The sequence below is a fragment of the Staurois parvus genome, unplaced genomic scaffold (assembly GCF_062004578.1).
Source record: "Staurois parvus isolate SC_StPar_1 unplaced genomic scaffold, SC_StPar_1.0 ptg001436l, whole genome shotgun sequence".
In the NCBI taxonomy this organism is placed as follows: domain Eukaryota; kingdom Metazoa; phylum Chordata; class Amphibia; order Anura; family Ranidae; genus Staurois; species Staurois parvus.
The window spans coordinates 330,965-350,061 of record NW_028319232.1 but is presented as its reverse complement, the minus strand read 5'-3'; positions in this window follow the sequence as shown (position 1 = coordinate 350,061).

Below are 19,097 nucleotides of genomic sequence, written 5' to 3'. Positions count from 1 at the left end.
AATCTCAATCACGCTCAATCAGTGGGTCTTAGTGACAACAGTGTATCAGAGAGTCTCAGTAACAAGGAAGTACTAGAAAGCCTCAGTGGCAAGAGAGAATCAGAGAGCCTTAATGGCAAGAGAGAATCAGAGAGCCTTAATGGCAAGAGAGAATCAGAGAGCCTCAGTCACAATGGTTTATAAAAAGGCTTTAGTAAAAGAAATATAGTAGAGCGTTAGTGACATAGAAGTATCAGGGAGCCTCTATTGCAGGGTTTTACTAACAGGGTTCCCCTAGAGCAGGGGTCTGCAACCTTTAAGACATAAAGAGCCACTTGGACCCGTTTCCGAGAGGGAAAAAAAGACTGGGAGCCGCAAAACCATTGCAACATTTAAAACAAATCCGACACTGCATATATTGCAAAAAGCGCTCTGGTCATGAAGGGGGTTTAAGGGCCCAGTAAGCAAAGGGTTAATCAGGGCCACAGTGTATCGTCATAATCACAATCATAGCCTTAGGTCAGTGGTGGGCAACCTTTTTTTTCAACTGAGCCAAATCTCGCCAAAACCACGATTGAAATTTATTTTGAGAGAAACATTTTTAAAACTGAAAATACATCCCCCATATAGTAATTCATCCCCCATATAGTAATTCATCCCCCCTATAGTAATTCATCCCCCATAGTAATTCATCCCCCATATAGTAATTCATCCCCCCTATAGTAATTCATCCCCCCTATAGTAATTCATCCCCCATATAGTAATTCATCCCCCATATAGTAATTCATCCCCCATAGTAATTCATCCCCCATATTGTGTCAATTCACTTACCTTTGCTCCGCGCGTTCCTCTCGCTGTGTTCCCGCGCCGTTCTGGTCTTCAGGGCGGACTGTGAGAGGAGAGGAGTTCGTCACGCTGCCCCGCCTACATCCTGACAGCCAATGTTTGCCAGCGGGCGCCTGGCACACAGAAGAGCTGCATTAAAAGAGCCACGGCTTGCTGACCCTATTGCCTGTCACCTGGTGGGCAGTGTGCTCCGGAGCCGCAGGAAAGGTGAAAAAGAGCCGCATGCGGCTCCGGAGCCGCGGGTTGCCGACACCCGCCCTAGAGGTTGCTAGGGGTTCCTTGTGCAATGAGTAATGTATGCCTCTCACATGAGTAACCGCTGACACCATTGATCTTTTTAGCCATCTGTAAGGGGGGAATTCTTCCCAATGACCACAAGTGTAAGGAGCATTCTTCCCACCGACCATCACACTGATGTACTGTCAGCTGTAAATATAATAATTATTAGCAGGGGTTCCCTGAAGCCAAACAGTTATTTCAAGGGTTCCTCCCTGTTCAAAACAAAAGTTGAGAAAGGCTGCTCTATGGCAAGGGAGTATCAGAGAGTCTCAGTGACAAGTAAGTATCAGAGTGCCTCCGAGGCAAGGGAGTATCAGAAAGACTGAGCAGCAGGCAACCTCAGTGAAAAGAAAATATCAGCAGGCCTCGGTGACAGGGGAGGAACTTCAATGACAAGAGAGAATCAAAGAGCTTTAGTGATAAGAGAGTATTAGAGCTCTTGTGATTAGGGAGTATCAGAGACTCAACACTATGGTCCAGCTAAAATTATAACTCCACTTTCGAGGAAAAATAAATATATATATATATATATAAAACATATACAATTGCTACACAAGTCATATTGTAATTGGATGTTTTTAAAAATTACACAGATGGTATACAGAACGCCCCCCGGAAATATTATTTCCTGCTTCTGTGATTGGCTCACTGATTTTCCTGGAAGTCCGCACTAAGATACAATTCAGATTTTGGGCATCCCCTGCAACAGAAATGTCATTTTTTTTGGGTGAGACTCCCAAATAGACATCTCATCCAAAGGGATGCAGACCCTGCCACTTTCCTTGTTAGAGCCCTGCACGTGCAGCAGCTGATTGATAATTATAAAATCACTCCCATTAGATTCATGCTCAAACTGGTGGCCCTCCAGCTGTTACCAAACTACAAGTCCCATGAGGCATTGCAAGATTGACTGTTACAAGCATAACACCCAAAGGTAGAGGCATGATGGGACTTGTAATTTTGCAGCAGCTGGAGGGCAGCCGGTTTGACACCCCTGCTGTACAGGGACACAGACAAACAGCTAATTCTTCAGAATAAAAAAATGTAGCAAATCTGCAACAAAGTTTGCAACACAATCATGGGCCTCCCGGGCAATAGGGGATCATGGGACCCCTGTGTCCTCGCCCACACTCAAACCACACCCAAAAAAGCCTATAAAAGGTACCAGGGGCATCTCATGGGGCCCCCTACTGACCCCGGGCCCTCGGGCAGTGCCCGAGCACCCGAATGGTCAGTCTGCCCCTGGTCACAATCCTTGTAATGGAGATTGATCACCCAGAAGGGATTTTTCTCAACAAAATTGGATTTACTCTTTAAAACAGAATCCCAATCTAAACCTAGCTAGTAATAAAATGCCCCCCAGCACCTCTACAAATCTGTGTAAAAAAAGGATGTACTTACCTATTTTCAGTCCGCTCCGGTCCAATCACATGATCTCCTGTGTTAGCCAGCGGCAGCTGCATGGGAGAGGAGAGAACGCTTAACAGCGTCTTTGAAATCCATGTCAAAGTCAATGTCTGCGCTTCCTCTTGTCCCCTGCAGCTGCCGCTGCCTGACACAAGGGATCATGTGACTGGATCAGAGTGGGCTAAACATAAGTAAGATATAAAGGGAAATCCTCCTGCGCTCCACAGAATGAGCGCGGTGATGTACTTCCGGTATAGAGCGGAGACGCACCTCCGGTTCCTGTTTGACGCCATCTTGGTACACCTTATCCCCTAGTACACCCATATCACATGGGAAACCGCTGATGTGTACTGGAGAAGCATGTGAGTGTCCATTCTTGGCGATTTTACTTATTGATTAAAACGTTATTGCACTATGGAGGTCCTTTTTGTTTATTCCAATACATATATCCTGAGTCGAAATTGCGTGGAGAGGTATTTGAGAGCCCCTGAGTGGGATCCTAGTGGAGCCAGGTTGACATCCCTCCAGGAGTGTTATATCCCATGAGCTGTGGCCCTTGGGGGTCGAGTATAGGAGGTGAGGAGGCACTCTAGCTATTCTAACCACTTGAGCTCCTGAGGATTTACCCCCTTAATGACCACGCCTCTTTTTGCTACGCGGCGCTGCACTAATTCAACTGATAATTGCGCGGTCATGCAATGCTGCACCCAAACGAAATTTACGTCCTTTTTTCACACAAATAGAGCTTTCTTTCGGTGGTATTTGTTCACCTGTGCGCTTTTTATTTTTCATGCTATAAACAAAAAAAGGCCAAAAATTTTGAAGAAAAACAATATTTTTTACTTTCAGCTATAAAAAATATATAGTAAACTCAAAGTTGGTTATAAATTTAGGCCAAAATGTATTCTGCTCCATGTTTTTGGTAAAAAAATCCCAATAAGTGTATATTGATTGCTTTGTGTGAAGTTATAGCGTCTACAACTATGGTATAGATACTGCAACTTACGCCATTTTTCTGCTATATAGCGCTGCGCTAGTTTAACGGACAATTGCGCTGTCATGCAATACGGTACATAAATTAAATTTACATCCTTTTTTTCCCCACAAATTGAGCTTTCTTTTGGTGGTATTTGATCGCCTGTGCGGCTTTTATTTTTTGCGCTATAAAAAAAAGGCTGACAATTTTGAGGAAAAAAAACAATATTTTGGACTTTTTGCTATAAAACATGTCCAGTAAAAAAAAAATGCAAAAATCAAATTTAGTCATAAATTTCTGCCAAAATGCATTCTGCGACATGTCTTTGCTACAAAAAAACCCAATACGTGTAAATTCATTGGTTTACGTGAAAGTTATAGCGTTTACAAATGGCGGGAAAGATACTGGGAATTTTAATTTTTATTTATACTAATAATGGCGCCGATCAGCCACTTATGGCGGCGATCAGCGACATATGACGGCGACCAGCGACTTATGGCGGGACTGCGGCGGACATTTTGACACTGGGGGGGGGACTGACTTGGGGTCACTGACATCCCCAGTGACACCAATACAGTGATCAGTGAAAAAAAAACACTGAAACTGTACTAATGTCACTGGGGAGGAAGGGGTTAACATTTGCTGTGTAAGGGGAGTATTTTACTATGGGGCGGGGTGTGTACTGGACGGGGGGGGGGGGAGGGAGGGGGGAGCTGATCCAGGGAGAGAAAGTCTTCTCTCCCTCTTCAGCTTGTCGGCGAACTGTCACAGAGCAGGGCTGTGTGTAAACAATGCAGCCCTGCTCTGTGTCAGTGATCACCGCTCATCGCGGGAAAACGGCCGGTAAAAACCGGCCGTGACCCGGCGGCGGAGACCCGCTGCTGACACCCGCGGGACAGGTAGGGCGGGTCGCCCCCTACCTGTTTTGAAGGCAGCTGTTTTAAAACGTGCTTTTGCCTACGAGCGCCGCCCTGCCGCCGTTTATATGCGGTGGCTGGGCGGCAAGTGGCTAGGGAGGTCACATCACAGGGTCACCAAGAGCACCTATCCAGCATGGAATGAAGAAATGAAGCACTGTGTGTCGACTTGAGCACATTTTTATCATTGCACAGATTGAATGTCACTTTCTTGTGGACTGCATTTGTTATTTATTCATTTATTCATTTGGTGTTTGAGCACCTGCCAAGTGTTATCACTCATTCGTTTTCACCAGTCTGGGTGGCCACTAAGTGGCAGATCAGACCGTTGTTGTTTTTTTCACATTTACAAATGTTGGGTTGTATGGTTATTAATGGAGCGCACTAGTCACTTTGAATAATATTGCTTATTTATTTCATCACGGGGGGTATATCAGTTTGTTTTTTTTATATACATTTTTATAGGAAATTGTGTGTGGTCTATAGTTATTGATTTATTGATTTATTCACATTTAGTGTTTTTTTTTATTCACATTATTTATTTTTGAATATTTGCATTTATTTATTGATTTTTAAGGGGTTGTTTACTATTTATTATTTATTTATTGCACTTTTGTATGCTGAGCGTTTCATCCACTTTTTTGGTATTTAAACATAAGTAAGTATATAGAGTACGTCCAGGGGCGGACTGACAACTCATGGGGCCCCCTGGCAATAGGGGATCATGGGGCCCCTGTGTCCTTGCCCAAACTCAAAAAAGCCTATGAAAAAGGTACCAGGGGCATCTCATGGGGCCCCCTACTGACCCCGGGCCCTCGGGCACTGCCCGAGTTTCCAAATGGTCAGTCCGCCCCTGAGTACGTCAATTTTTTAAACAGGTCAATCAGCATAGGTGTTAGGAAGGAAGTGCGACAAGGACAGCTCCAATCCTTCGAATGCATATAAGTGACCTAGCGAGACCCCCCCCCCCCCCCAACAGTTTAATTTTTACATATCTCCAGTAAGTTTCTCAGCCACATGGCACAATATGAACTCTTTATCCTTCAGAACTTAATTCTTGAGGACTTTTCCATTAAAAGCACAAGCAGATCACTTCTCTTGACCCTCCGTAATTACACTCTTATATCTCTTAGAAACTCATATCCTAAGCAGGGTGTCTAAGCCGCGGAGGAGAGTCTTATCCTGCAGAAGCGATGCCTTAAGTCCTGCCACAAAACAAGGGAAACCTTTCCAGAAATGCCAAGCCGAACCGGCCGCGATTAGCTCTTTTGAAGTTGCAGCGAGCTTCTATCTCTACACTCCTCACTTATCGGATGTCTTTCAGACCGCCGAGCTCTCGAGAGAGGTATTTTCCTTCCTTGAATAGATCAGATCTCTGCCTGACCTGTGATGTCTGTTGAAGAACGGAAGAAAACGACTAGCCTCACATCCGTGCGTTACATACAAAAGTATCAAACAAGTTTTTAAGTAGATACTGTACAATGGTTAGTCTTTGTTTCTCTAATCGTGTCTTTGGTCTTAGCATGCTATCCAGTTCTTCACATTGAAGAATTGTAAAATGTCTTCACGTTGTAAATCTTCACTTTGTAAAATGACTCCAAAGTTGGTTGTGTTGGCCTTCAAAATGATCTCTTGTCCTTGTGTTGCCCTCTAGATTGTAGGCCAGGGTTGTTTGAGAAGTCTACCAAAGTCCAGATTAAAGTGACACTAATCCATATCCTTATTCTCCAAAAACAATCCAAACTTAACCACATGCCGCCCAGCCACTGTATAAATACGGCGGCAGGGCGGCACGGCTGGGCAAAAGCACGTTTTAAAACGTGTGTTTTGAAAACAGGTAGGGGGCGCGCCACCGCCCTACCTGTCCCGCCGATCACAGCCGCGGATGTCAGTCGCCGGGTCACAGCCGGTCCTTACCGGCTATCTCCCGGCGATCGGCGGCAATCGCTGACAGAGAGCACAGCTGCAGTAGCTGTGCTTTCTGTCAGTTCCCTGACAGCTCCAGGACACGCTGATCGGGACAGAAGAGTTTCTCTCTCCCGATCAGAGGTGTTCCCTGCAGCACACACCCCCGCCCCCTAGTAAAACACTCCCCTCACACAGATAACCCTTTCCCTGAATAATAAACTTAACCCCTTCCTTCCCAGTGCCATTAGTACAGTGTCAGTGTTTTTTTTTTTGCACTGATCACTGTATTGGTGTCACTGGGGATGTCAATGACCCCAAGTCAGTACCCCCCAATGTCAGAATGTCCGCCGCAGTTCCGCCATAAGTCGCTGATCGCCGCCATAAGTCTCTGATCGCCGCCATTATTAGTATAAAAAAAACCTAAAAAACCCAGTATCTTTCCCGCCATTTGTAAACGCTATAACTTTCACGTAAACCAATTAATTTACACGTATTGGGTTTTTTTTTAGCAAAGACATGTCACAGAATGCATTTTGGCAGAAATTTATGACTAAATTTGATTTCTAAATTTTTTTTTACTGGACATGTTTTATAGCAAAAAGTCCAAAATATTGTTTTTTTTCCTCAAAATTGTCGGCCTTTTTTTTTATAGCGCAAAAAATAAAAACCGCACAGGCGATCAAATACCACCAAAAGAAAGCTCAATTTGTGGGGAAAAAAAAGGATGTAAATTTCATTTATGTACCATATTGCATGACCACGCAATTGTCCGTTAAACTAGCGCAGCGCTGTATGGCAGAAAAATGGCGTAAATTGCAGTATCTATCCCATAGTTTGTAGACGCTATAACTTCACACAAAGCAATCAATATACACTTATTGGGTTTTTTTTTTTACCAAAAACATGGAGCAGAATACATTTTGGCCTAAATTTATAACCAACTTTGAGTTTACTATATATTTTTTATAGCTGAAAATAAAAAATATAATTTTTCTTCAAAATTTTTGGCCTTTTTTGTTTATAGCATGAAAAATGAAAAGCGCACAGGTGATCCAATACCACCGAAAAAAAGCTCTATTTGTGCGAAAAAAAGGACGTAAATTTTGTTTGGGTGCAGCATTGCATGACCGCGCAATTATCAGTTGAATTAGTGCAGCGCCGAGTAGCAAAAAGAGGTCTGGTCAGGAAGGGGGGTAAATCCTCTGGAGGTCAAGTGGTTAAAGCAGAGCTCTAGGCCAGGGGTGGACTGACAACTCATGGGGCCCCCAGGCAATAGGGGATCATGGGGCCCCTGTGTCCTTGCCCAAACTCAAAAAAGCCTATGAAAAAGGTACCAGGGGCATCTCATGGGGACCCCTACTGGCCCCAGGCCCTCGGGCAGTGCCCGAGTTTCCAAATGCTCCAGGCTCTTCCCCAGAAATTCAAAGTCAGCAGCTACAAATACTGTAGCTGCTGATTTTCAATATAAGCACACTTACCTGTCCCGGGATCCAGCAATGTCCTCACCCAAGCTGATTTTTCAGCCGGCTTCGGGTGCAGGTGCCAGCATCTACAGTAAGGGAATCCAGAAGTGAAGCCTTGCGGCTTCACAGCTGGTCTCCTACTGTGCGTGTGCCAAGCCTTGTGAATGGTCCTGCAGTCTTCTGGGACCTGTGAAGTGTCCCAGAAGGCTGTGGGAGAAGAAGGAGAGGCCACACTTTCGGCTCAGATCATCATGGTGCAACTGACCGGAAGTTGGAGCAGGTACCTGTCAAAACCGAGTACCCGCTCCCCTCAAAAAAGGGCCAAATGTGGCAGTTGGGGGAGAAAACAAGCGGAACTTTCCCTTTTGGGAGAAACTGCGCTTTAATGACCGTGTAATCTACTTTTGATTAAATTGTTTGTTTTTTACTGTGCTTTTCTGCCTCCTCGTGGAAGTCCTCTCTTCCCCTTCACTTCTGTTTGTTTGGAAGGAGCAGTGCATGTTAGTTGCGGTCATGTAAACTGCTCTATGCACACCGCAGATCCCATAGTTCATAGTCCATCTCAGGAGTGACTAAGAGAGGGTGGTTACCAGGGGCGGATTGACAACTCATGGGGCCCCCAGGCTACAGGGGATCATGGGGCCCCTGTGTCCTTGCCCAAACTCAAAAAAAGCCTATAAAAAGGTACCACGGGCATTTCATGGGGCCCCCTACTGACCCTGGGCCCTTGGGCAGTGCGGAATGGTCAGTCCGCCCCTGGTGATTACATTCCTACATAAATACAGTAGGAGCATAGAGAATGAATGTAGCCCCATCTTGTAACAGGAAGTCAGATCACAGCAAAAAAAATAAAAGGATTTGTAGATTTTCTGGAGGCTGAGATCAAAAGAAGGGACTTTTTTAGTTAAGAATACATATTTGAATTAAATTTCTTTTTTTTAAACAAAGACTGTTGCTTTACACTATATCTAAATTAAAATGGTTGCAAATTCTAACATACACCCAGTGAAGTGACTGGTCACAGAGATGAAACAAAACCTACTACATAAGTTGTACCTGTTCATCTGCAGTATCCGCTTCTCTACAGCAGTTTAAATTCCATAATTTATAAAGTTTGTCTGAGTTGTCAGAAAGCTGAAGTTACACTCTACAGAGCTCAGGGAAGAGTTCTGAGAGCTGATTGGAGGGAAGGAACATGCCCCCTGCCCCCCCTCTCCACACAGCGTATGGGAAAAGAGCTTCCCTTTTAGGCAGCTCTAACAACCATTGGAAGATTTGATCTCTATTTCTGTTTTGGTAATAACTCAAGATTTTGGAGTTTCCCTCACAATGAGGGGCACCACAACAAACAGCAGTTAAATTGATGCACTGATGCACAAATGTTGGATGGACATTAGAGAAGAGCAAAGAATACGAAAAGACCATATACGTTTGCTTCATTACTACGTAAGTTGTACCTGTTCATCTGTAGTATTCTCTTCTCTACAGCAGTTTAAATTCCATAATATATAAAGCTTGTCTGAGTTGTCGGAAAGCTGAAGTTACACTCTATGGAGCTCAGGGAAGAGAGCTCTGAGAGCTGATTGGAGGGAAGGGACACTCCCCTTGCGCCCCCCTCCCTCTCCGCACAGCACATGGGAACAAAGCTCCCTTTTTAGGCAGCTCTAACAACCATTGGAAGATTTGAGAAGAGCAAAGAATACCAAAAGACCATATGCTTTTGCTTCATTACTACATGAGTTGTACCTGTTCATCTGCAGTTTTCTCTTCTCTATAGCAGTTCAAATTCCATAATTTATAAAGCTTGTCTGAGTTGTCGGAAAGCTGAAGTTACACTCTACGGAGCTCAGGGAAGAGAGCTCTGAGAGCTGATTGGAGGGAAGGGACATGCCCCCTCTCCACACAGCACATGGGAGCAGAGCTCCCCTTTTAGGCAGCTCTAACAACTATTGGAAGATTTGATCTCTATTTCTGTTTTTCTGTTTTGGTAATAACTCAAGATTTTGAACTTTCCCTCACAATGAGGTTCACCACAACAAACAGCAGTTAAATTGATGCACTAATGCACAAATGTTGGATGGACATTAGAGAAGAGCAAAGAATATGAAAAGACCATATACTTTTGCTTCATTACTACGTAAGTTGTACCTGTTCATCTGTAGTATTCTCTTCTCTACAGCAGTTTAAATTCCATAATATATAAAGCTTGTCTGAGTTGTCGGAAAGCTGAAGTTACACTCTATGGAGCTCAGGGAAGAGAGCTCTGAGAGCTGATTGGAGGGAAGGGACACTCCCCTTGCGCCCCCCTCCCTCTCCGCACAGCACATGGGAACAGAGCTCCCTTTTTAGGCAGCTCTAACAACCATTGGAAGATTTGAGAAGAGCAAAGAATACCAAAAGACTATATACTCTTGCTTGGTTTGATTGTGTGGATCATGATAATTTATGGAGGACTTTGTTGCAAATAAGGAATACCTAAACACATAACACAGGTAATAAAGAACTTCTACAAAAATCAAGAAGCTGCAGTGAGAAGTGAATATGGCAACACCGACTGGTTTCTGATAAAATGTGGTGTCAGGCAGGGAGGTATCTTGTCACCTTACCTATTCAACCTATACAGTGAGGCCATCTTCAGAAAAGTACATTTGGAAGAAGAGTCTGTTGGTATTAAAAGTGGCGGCTGAAACATAAACACCTTGCGCTGAGCAGGTGACACAATGCTTCTCACCAGCAGCAAAGAAGATATACTGTATCTACCAGTGGCGGACTGATAACTCATGGGGCTCCCGGGCAATAGGGGATCAAGGGGCCCCTGTGTCCTTGCCCAAACTCAAAAAAGCCTATGAAAAAGGTACCAGGGGCATCTCATGGGGCCCCCTACTAATCCCAGGCCCTCGGGCAGTGCCTGAGTTTGCAAATGGTCAGTCCGCCCTTGGTATCTACTGAGAAAAGTTAGAGTCAAAAGTCGTATCATGAGATTAGAACTGAATATAAACAAGAGGAAGATCACGAACACAGAAAATGACAACAATTTTGAGCCTGACGGTGGCAGAATAGAAGTTGTAAAACATTTTCATCTCCTAGGCCCTCTCTAAAACAAGGAAGCAAGCAGCAGTGCTGAAATATTCTGCAGAATTGCATGTAGTAGCTACACAGCGAAGACTCTCAACAAAGTTTTCAAATGCAGAGAAATTACACTGAAAACCAAAATCAGACTCGTCTATGCCCTCATCTTCTCAGTTGTCAAGGCTGGACACTACAGAAACATGTTTTGCCTCAAAAGAAACAGTTTTTAACACTACTACAATCTCTCACTAATACACGGATTAGGCTTCATAAGTATTAAAGCAAAACATGATTTATTGAATAAGTTCTGTTAGTATAATAACATAAGAATTGTCAGAATTGCAAATCATATTTAGATCGTATTATAGCAAGAATAAAGCATCAATACATCACCGGATATTGTAGCATCACCCGTTGCCCAACGATTGGGGGACTCCAGCAATCACACACCTACTGAGCGACATATCAGACTGGATGTCCCTCCACTTCCTTAAACTGAACCTCTCCAAAACCGAGTTTCTTGTCTTCCCCCCAGCCCGGACACCACCCCCCATTGACTTCTCCATCACGTCCAACAACGCCACCATCAAACCCGCCCCGCAGGCCAGAGTACTTGGTGTCATTCTGGACTCCAACCTATCCTTCCAGCCCCAAGTCCAATCTTTAACAAACTCATGCAGACTCCACCTCCGCAACATGCAGACTCCACCTCCGCAACATCGCCAAAATCCGCACGTTCCTAACCCCAGAAACCACTAAACAGCTCATCCACTCCCTCATCATATCACGACTCGACTACTGCAACTCCCTCCTCACTGGTCTGCCTTGCCGCTGGCTATCCCCGCTTCAGTCCATCCTGAATACGGCTGCCAGACTCATCCACCTTTCCAACCACTCCATCTCCGCCACCCCCCACTGCCAATCCCTCCACTGGCCTCCACTCAGTGTCCTCCACCCCCCTCTGCCAATCCCTCCACTGGCCTCCACTCAGTGTCCTCCACCCCCCTCTGCCAATCCCTCCACTGGCCTCCACTCCACTCAGTGACCTCCAATCCCCTGTGCCAATCCCTCCACTGACCTCCACTCAGTGTCCTCCACCCCCCTCTGCCAATCCCTCCACTGGCTTCCGATTGCGCAACGGATCAAATTCAAAATCCTAACACTGACGTACAAAGCCGTCCACCATACTGCCCCGAACTACATCACTGACCTAATATCCAAGTACCACCCAACACGCACACTCCGCTCCTCACAAGACCTCCTTCTCTCTAGTTCCCTGGTCTCCTCCTCCCATGCCCGCCTCCAGGACTTCTCCAGGGTGTCACCCATCCTCTGGAACTCCCTGCCCCAACCCATCAGATTATCACTTACTCTCCCCTCCTTTAGGCGCACCCTGAAAACCCATCTCTTCAGGGAAGCCTACCCCACCCCCTGCTAACTTGCCGGCCTCCTCCACTCTTCCTACCACTCCATCCCCCACAGCTATCTCCTCCTGTGCCACCATCCCCTCCCTCCTAGATTGTAAGCTCCAAGGAGCAGGGCCCTCGATCCCCTCATGTTTTGCATTGTATTGGTATTGTTCTGTCACATGTTTTGTCCCCCTTTGTACTGTACAGCGCTGAGCGAACTATTGGCGCTTTATAAATACTGTATAATAATAATAATCAGCAAGGGGAAATCCGTGAAATCACTGCAAGGCACGTCTGCCGCATCTTCAATGAGTCCCAAATTCCCCTTCTTTTATATACATCATTTGCAATGTCCTTATCTCCTGCCATGCGCAGTATCTCCTGGTTATATAACATCATGTATGATTCTGCGCAGTAGTTAGAGTCAACGTGTGATCAGCTCGTGCCGCCATGCGTAGTTACATATTTTGATAGAATGCACATCTGGTGAATATCCACCATATCTCTGGTTTTAACTGGTTTTATCCATACTTCCAACTTGTTGTTTTGAACTCCAGTTCCCCATCTAATGGTTATAATCGCCAGCATTATGGCAGTTGAGTGTCAATCACTCGTCATCCATACATCCTATACATTCATGTCACATATGTATCACAAAACAGGATAGAAAGAAGATCAACTCCTTTGGGCTTTGCTACTGGAGAAGGATTTTATGTGGGCCGTGGACAGCCCAGAGAAGTAATAAATCATGACCAGGGGACTAAAGGTGGCTTGTAAGTCCCACTAAAACAATACCTACCCCCCATCCTTAACCTAAGTAACCACACTGACAACAAATGGAGTTGATGGCCCAAAACCGGCCTTTTATTACAACCATCAATAAATACGATTTTTTAAATAACAGAAAACACAGTATAAACATACGTACTTGCAAGGTCCCAATAGGCATCAAGAAAATGAAAGCATGTGTCCAGCTTAACTAGGCCTCCAGCCCCAACATCACCGACTCGGAGACACCACCACAGATACCCCCACCAGCACAACTGGAAGCCGTACCTCAGACGGGTTCCTACAAAGTGCCTTTTCCCGTGCCCACAGACCCCACAGACGGGTTCCTACACAGTGCCTTTTCCCGTGCCCACCTTAACCAATGAGGACCTTGCACCCCGCCAAACATCCCCCAGCACCAATATGGCACAACCACCACCCAGACAAACCATCAAACAACAGGCGAGCGGGAGGGAAGTTTGCCCAGTGAAAACTCTCTCCGGACTGAGAAAAAACCCCAAACTCCTGTAAGACCACCCCCTTGTAGCTCCCCCCACTCCTTCCTTAACTATTTTGACTCCCCCTTATGCTAATGGGACTCTGCCTCTCCCAACCTCCTTTAACCCTTGTCATGCCGGTCCTTCGTTCAGGTCTTCTTTCTTCTTACCCGGGGCCTTCCTTTTTTGGAAGGGATCAATCCAGCTATTTTACTAGAAGCCCATATGATGAAGTTGTGACTGTCGTATTTTGGTCACACTATCGGAAGGGAGAAGGAAATATTGTTCTGGAAGATCGAATACAGTAGGCGAAGAGGGAGACCGGATACTAGCATAGTTGCCAACAGTCATAAATTGGCCAGGACAGTCATGGAAATTTGACAGCTCTCCTGGCCTGACCTTGTCCCGGGCTGCATCCTGAAAATCTACGCAGATCACGGAGCCCCGGAGCAGACTGTCACTCACATGGTGACACTCAGTAAGAAGCTCAGCTGTGCTGTGTGTTAGGGGAGGCAGTCAAATGCCCAGCCATGTACACAGGTGGGGAGCCGGCTACTCCCCTTCCATCACTCAGCACTTTAGCCGGACCAGGACCAGTGCCTTCCCCAGATCCAGGGCCACCATCAAGGGGGAAAAGCCCATACACTTGTAGGGTTCCTGGGCATTCTGGGGTGGCCTGGGCCCAGGTTGGTGGCAGCAGCATGAGGCATCTCAGCTGTTAAGATACCAGATAGGGAAAAAAGAACAGACTGTGGTCGACCACAAAGAAGCATACAGACGCTGGGGACAGTGATTCCCCCCCACCCTTTCTCTCTGTAGCTGAGTGATCGAAGGACCAATGGCACTCGCTCCTACCCTGAGGCGAAGGCTGCACGGCTAGAATTGTGATTGGGCAGGACTCAGGGAGGGGGTGTGGCCAACCTCCGAAGTGGTAACACCCAGCCCACCTTCTCAGGTGCATGTATGATTCGAGAGCGCAACAAGGAGGGTAAGTGTGCTGCTGCAGGGGCGCAGCCTGTGGACTGTACTAATCTGCTTAGACAGACATGGGACATCATACACCACACTACAACAAGTACCACCTAGTCATACACCTTGACATGATGGAGTTACATTGTTGGGATTGGGGATGATTCTGGAGGGGGATGAGAATAAGAGTTACATTGTGGTCCACAATGTAACTCCGTACATACAGCATTCCCACACTGCTGCCTTTAACCTGATCTCTGCATGTACAGTACATACACCAGTGGTCTGCAAACTGTGACCGGGGGGCGGATGTGGCCTTTTTCTTGTCTTTATCTGGCCCTTGGGGCTTTATTCCACCAATTGAAACCAGTGATGGAGCACCATTCCCCTACTGACACCAAAATGGGGCACTATTCTTCTCATTGATATCAACAATGGGGCGCTCTTCTTCTCATTGATATCAACAATGGGGCGCTCTTCTTCTCATTGATAACAATGGGTGCTCTTTTTCTCATTGATATCAACAATGGGGCGCTATTCTTCTCATTGATGTCAACAATGGGGCGCTATTCTTCTCATTGATATCAACAATGGGGCGCTATTCTTCTCATTGATATCAACAATGGGGCGCTATTCTTCTCATTGATGTCAACAATGGGGCGCTATTCTTCTCATTGATATCAACAATGGGGCGCTATTCTTCTCATTGATATCAACAATGGGGCGCTATTCTTCTCATTGATATCAACAATGGGGTGCTATTCTTCTCATTGATATCAACAAGGGGGTGCTATTCTTCTCATTGATATCAACAAGGGGGTGCTATTCTTCTCATTGATATCAACAAGGGGGTGCTCTTCTTCTCATTGATGTCAACAATGGGGCGCTCTTCTTCTCATTGATATCAACAAGGGGGCGCTATTCTTCTCATTGATATCAACAATGGGGCGCTATTCTTCTCATTGATATCAACAAGGGGGTGCTATTCTTCTCATTGATATCAACAAGGGAGTGCTATTCTTCTCATTGATATCAACAAGGGGGTGCTATTCTTCTCATTGATGTCAACAATGGGGCGTTATTCTTCTCATTGATGTCAACAATGGGGCGCTATTCTTCTCATTGATGTCAACAATGGGGCGCTATTCTTCTCATTGATATCAACAATGGGGTGCTATTCTTCTCATTGATATCAACAATGGGGTGCTATTCTTCTCATTGATATCAACAATGGGGCGCTCTTCTTCTCATTGATATCAACAAGGGGGCGCTATTCTTCTCAATGATATCAACAATGGGGCACTAATATTCTCATTGATATCAACAAGGGGGTGCTATTCTTCTCATTGATATCAACAATGGGGCGCTATTCTTCTCATTGATATCAACAATGGGGCGCTATTCTTCTCATTGATATCAACAAGGGGGTGCTATTCTTCTCATTGATATCAACAAGGGGGTGCTATTCTTCTCATTGATGTCAACAATGGGGCGTTATTCTTCTCATTGATGTCAACAATGGGGCGCTATTCTTCTCATTGATATCAACAATGGGGTGTTATTCTTCTCATTGATAACAATGGGGCGCTATTCTTCTCAATGATATCAACAATGGGGCGCTATTCTTCTCAGTGATATCAACAATGGGGTGTTATTCTTCTCAGTGATATCAACAATGGGGCGCTATTCTTCTCATTGATATCAACAATGGGGTGCTATTCTTCTCATTGATATCAACAATGGGGCGCTATTCTTCTCATTGATATCAACAATGGGGTGCTATTCTTCTCATTGATATCAACAATGGGGTGCTATTCTTCTCATTGATATCAACAATGGGGTGTTATTCTTCTCAGTGATATCAACAATGGGGCGCTATTCTTCTCAATGATATCAACAATGGGGCGCTATTCTTCTCAGTGATATCAACAATGGGGCGCTATTCTTCTCATTGATATCAACAATGGGGCGCTATTCTTCTCATTGATATCAACAATGGGGCGCTATTCTTCTCAGTGATATCAACAATGGGGCGCTATTCTTCTCATTGATATCAACAATGGGGTGCTATTCTTCTCATTGATATCAACAATGGGGCGCTATTCTTCTCAATGATATCAACAATGGGGCGCTATTCTTCTCAATGATATCAACAATGGGGCGCTATTCTTCTCATTGATATCAACAATGGGGCGCTCTTCTTCTCATTGATGTCAACAATGGGGCGCTCTTCTTCTCATTGATGTCAACAATGGGGCGCTCTTCTTCTCATTGATATCAACAATGGCGCGCTATTCTTCTCAATGATATCAACAATGGGGCGCTATTCTTCTCATTGATATCAACAATGGGGCGCTATTCTTCTCAATGATATCAACAATGGGGCGCTATTCTTCTCAGTGATATCAACAATGGGGCGCTATTCTTCTCATTGATATCAACAATGGGGCGCTATTCTTCTCAATGATATCAACAATGGGGCGCTATTCTTCTCATTGATATCAACAATGGGGCAGTGGCACTAGTCCTCCCATTAACACCAATAAAGGGGCACTGATACCGAGGCATTTTCTACTCCCACTGGCCACAGTCTGGCCCCCCCAGAAGCCTGAAGGACAGTAAACTGGCCCTTTGCTTAGAAAGATTGGACACCCCTGACATACACAGTCAGACAGCCATGATTGTGATGCCTTTTCATCTCTTCTTTATTTGTACGACTTAATACTTAGACCTGTGAATTTAGCAGAATCTTCATTCTGGATGTTTTCAGCTCTTTTTGTCTTCCTGATCCACGGCTGAAAATTATTCAAATCTAACTGAACTGAATTAATAGATTGTACTCAAGGCTCGGGGCTGCTTCTTCTTTATCCCAGGAGGAAGCCAAAATTTAGAGCTCACGGCTGATCAACAGTTCCTCGACTTTGTGAAATATTACCACATCCGGAGATGAAATTAAACCGTTTCCCCCGCCGATATCCTACCTGAGGACAGGAGAATTTTGCTGCATCACCAGCCGCAATGATCTATCGCCTGAAGAGCAAACAGCTGCCACCCAATAAAGGTGGAGCCTGTCAACCGATCCGATCAGAAGCTACAATCATTAGCATAGGCTGTTTAAAGAGAACCTGTCAACAGAAAAAGCCAGCAGACTAGCATTTTCATTGGTAGCCTACCTCATTTTCCGATAAAGTGCAGGTTACCCCAAAAATTAGGACACTATGGGGGATATTTACTAAGACTGGAGCACTCAGAATCTGGTGCAGCAGCTGTGCGTGGTAACCAATCAGCTTCTAACTTCGGCTTGTTCAATTAAGCTTTGGAAATGAAACCTGGAAGCTGATTGGTTACTATGCAGAGCTGCAACAGATATTGAACTCTAGTTTTAGTAAACCAACTGCATGGTGTTAGAACAGGGTTTCTCAACCAGGGTTCCAAGGAATCCTAAGGTTCCTACAGAGGTTGCTAGGGGTTCCTTGAGCCACCAGAAATTTTTGCCTCTCAGCTAAGTTCCCACTGACAACATTGATCTTTTTAGCAATCTGTAAGAGGGGAATTCTTCCCAAGAACCACCAGTGTAAGGGCCATTCTTCCCATTGACCATCACACTAATGTATCATGAGTTCCCACTGACACCATTGATCTTTTTAGCAATCTGTAGGGGGGAATTCTTCCCAAGAACCACCAATGTAAGGGACATTCTTCCCATTGACCATCACACTAATGTATCATGAGTTCCCACTGACACCATTGATCTTTTTAGCAATCTGTAGGGGGGAATTCTTCCCAAGAACCACCAATGTAAGGGACATTCTTCCCATTGACCATCACACTAATGTATCATGAGTTCCCACTGACACCATTGATCTTTTTAGCTATCTGTAAGGGGGGAATTCTTCCCAAGAACCACCAATGTAAGGGACATTCTTCCCATTGACCGTCACACTAATGTATCATGAGTTCCCACTGACACCATTGATCTTTTTAGCAATCTGTAGGGGGGAATTCTTCCCAAGAACCACCAATGTAAGGGACATTCTTCCCATTGACCATCACACTAATGTATCATGAGTTCCCACTGACACCATTGATCTTTTTAGCTATCTGTAAGGGGGGAATTCTTCCCAAGAACCACCAGTGTAAGGGACATTCTTCACATTGACCATCACACTAATGTATCATGAGTTCCCACTGACACCATTGATCTTTTTAGCAATCTGTAGGGGGGAATTCTTCCCAAGAACCACCAATGTAAGGGACATTCTTCACATTGACCATCACACTAATGTATCATGAGTTCCCACTGACACCATTGATCTTTTTAGCTATCTGTAAGGGGGGAATTCTTCCCAAGGACCACCAATGTAAGGGACATTCTTCACATTGACCATCACACTAATGTATCATGAGTTCCCACTGACACCATTGATCTTTTTAGCAATCTGTAGGGGGGAATTCTTCCCAAGAACCACCAATGTAAGGGACATTCTTCACATTGACCATCACACTAATGTATCATGAGTTCCCACTGACACCATTGATCTTTTTAGCAATCTGTAAGGGGGGAATTCTTCCCAAGGACCACCAATGTAAGGGACATTCTTCACATTGAC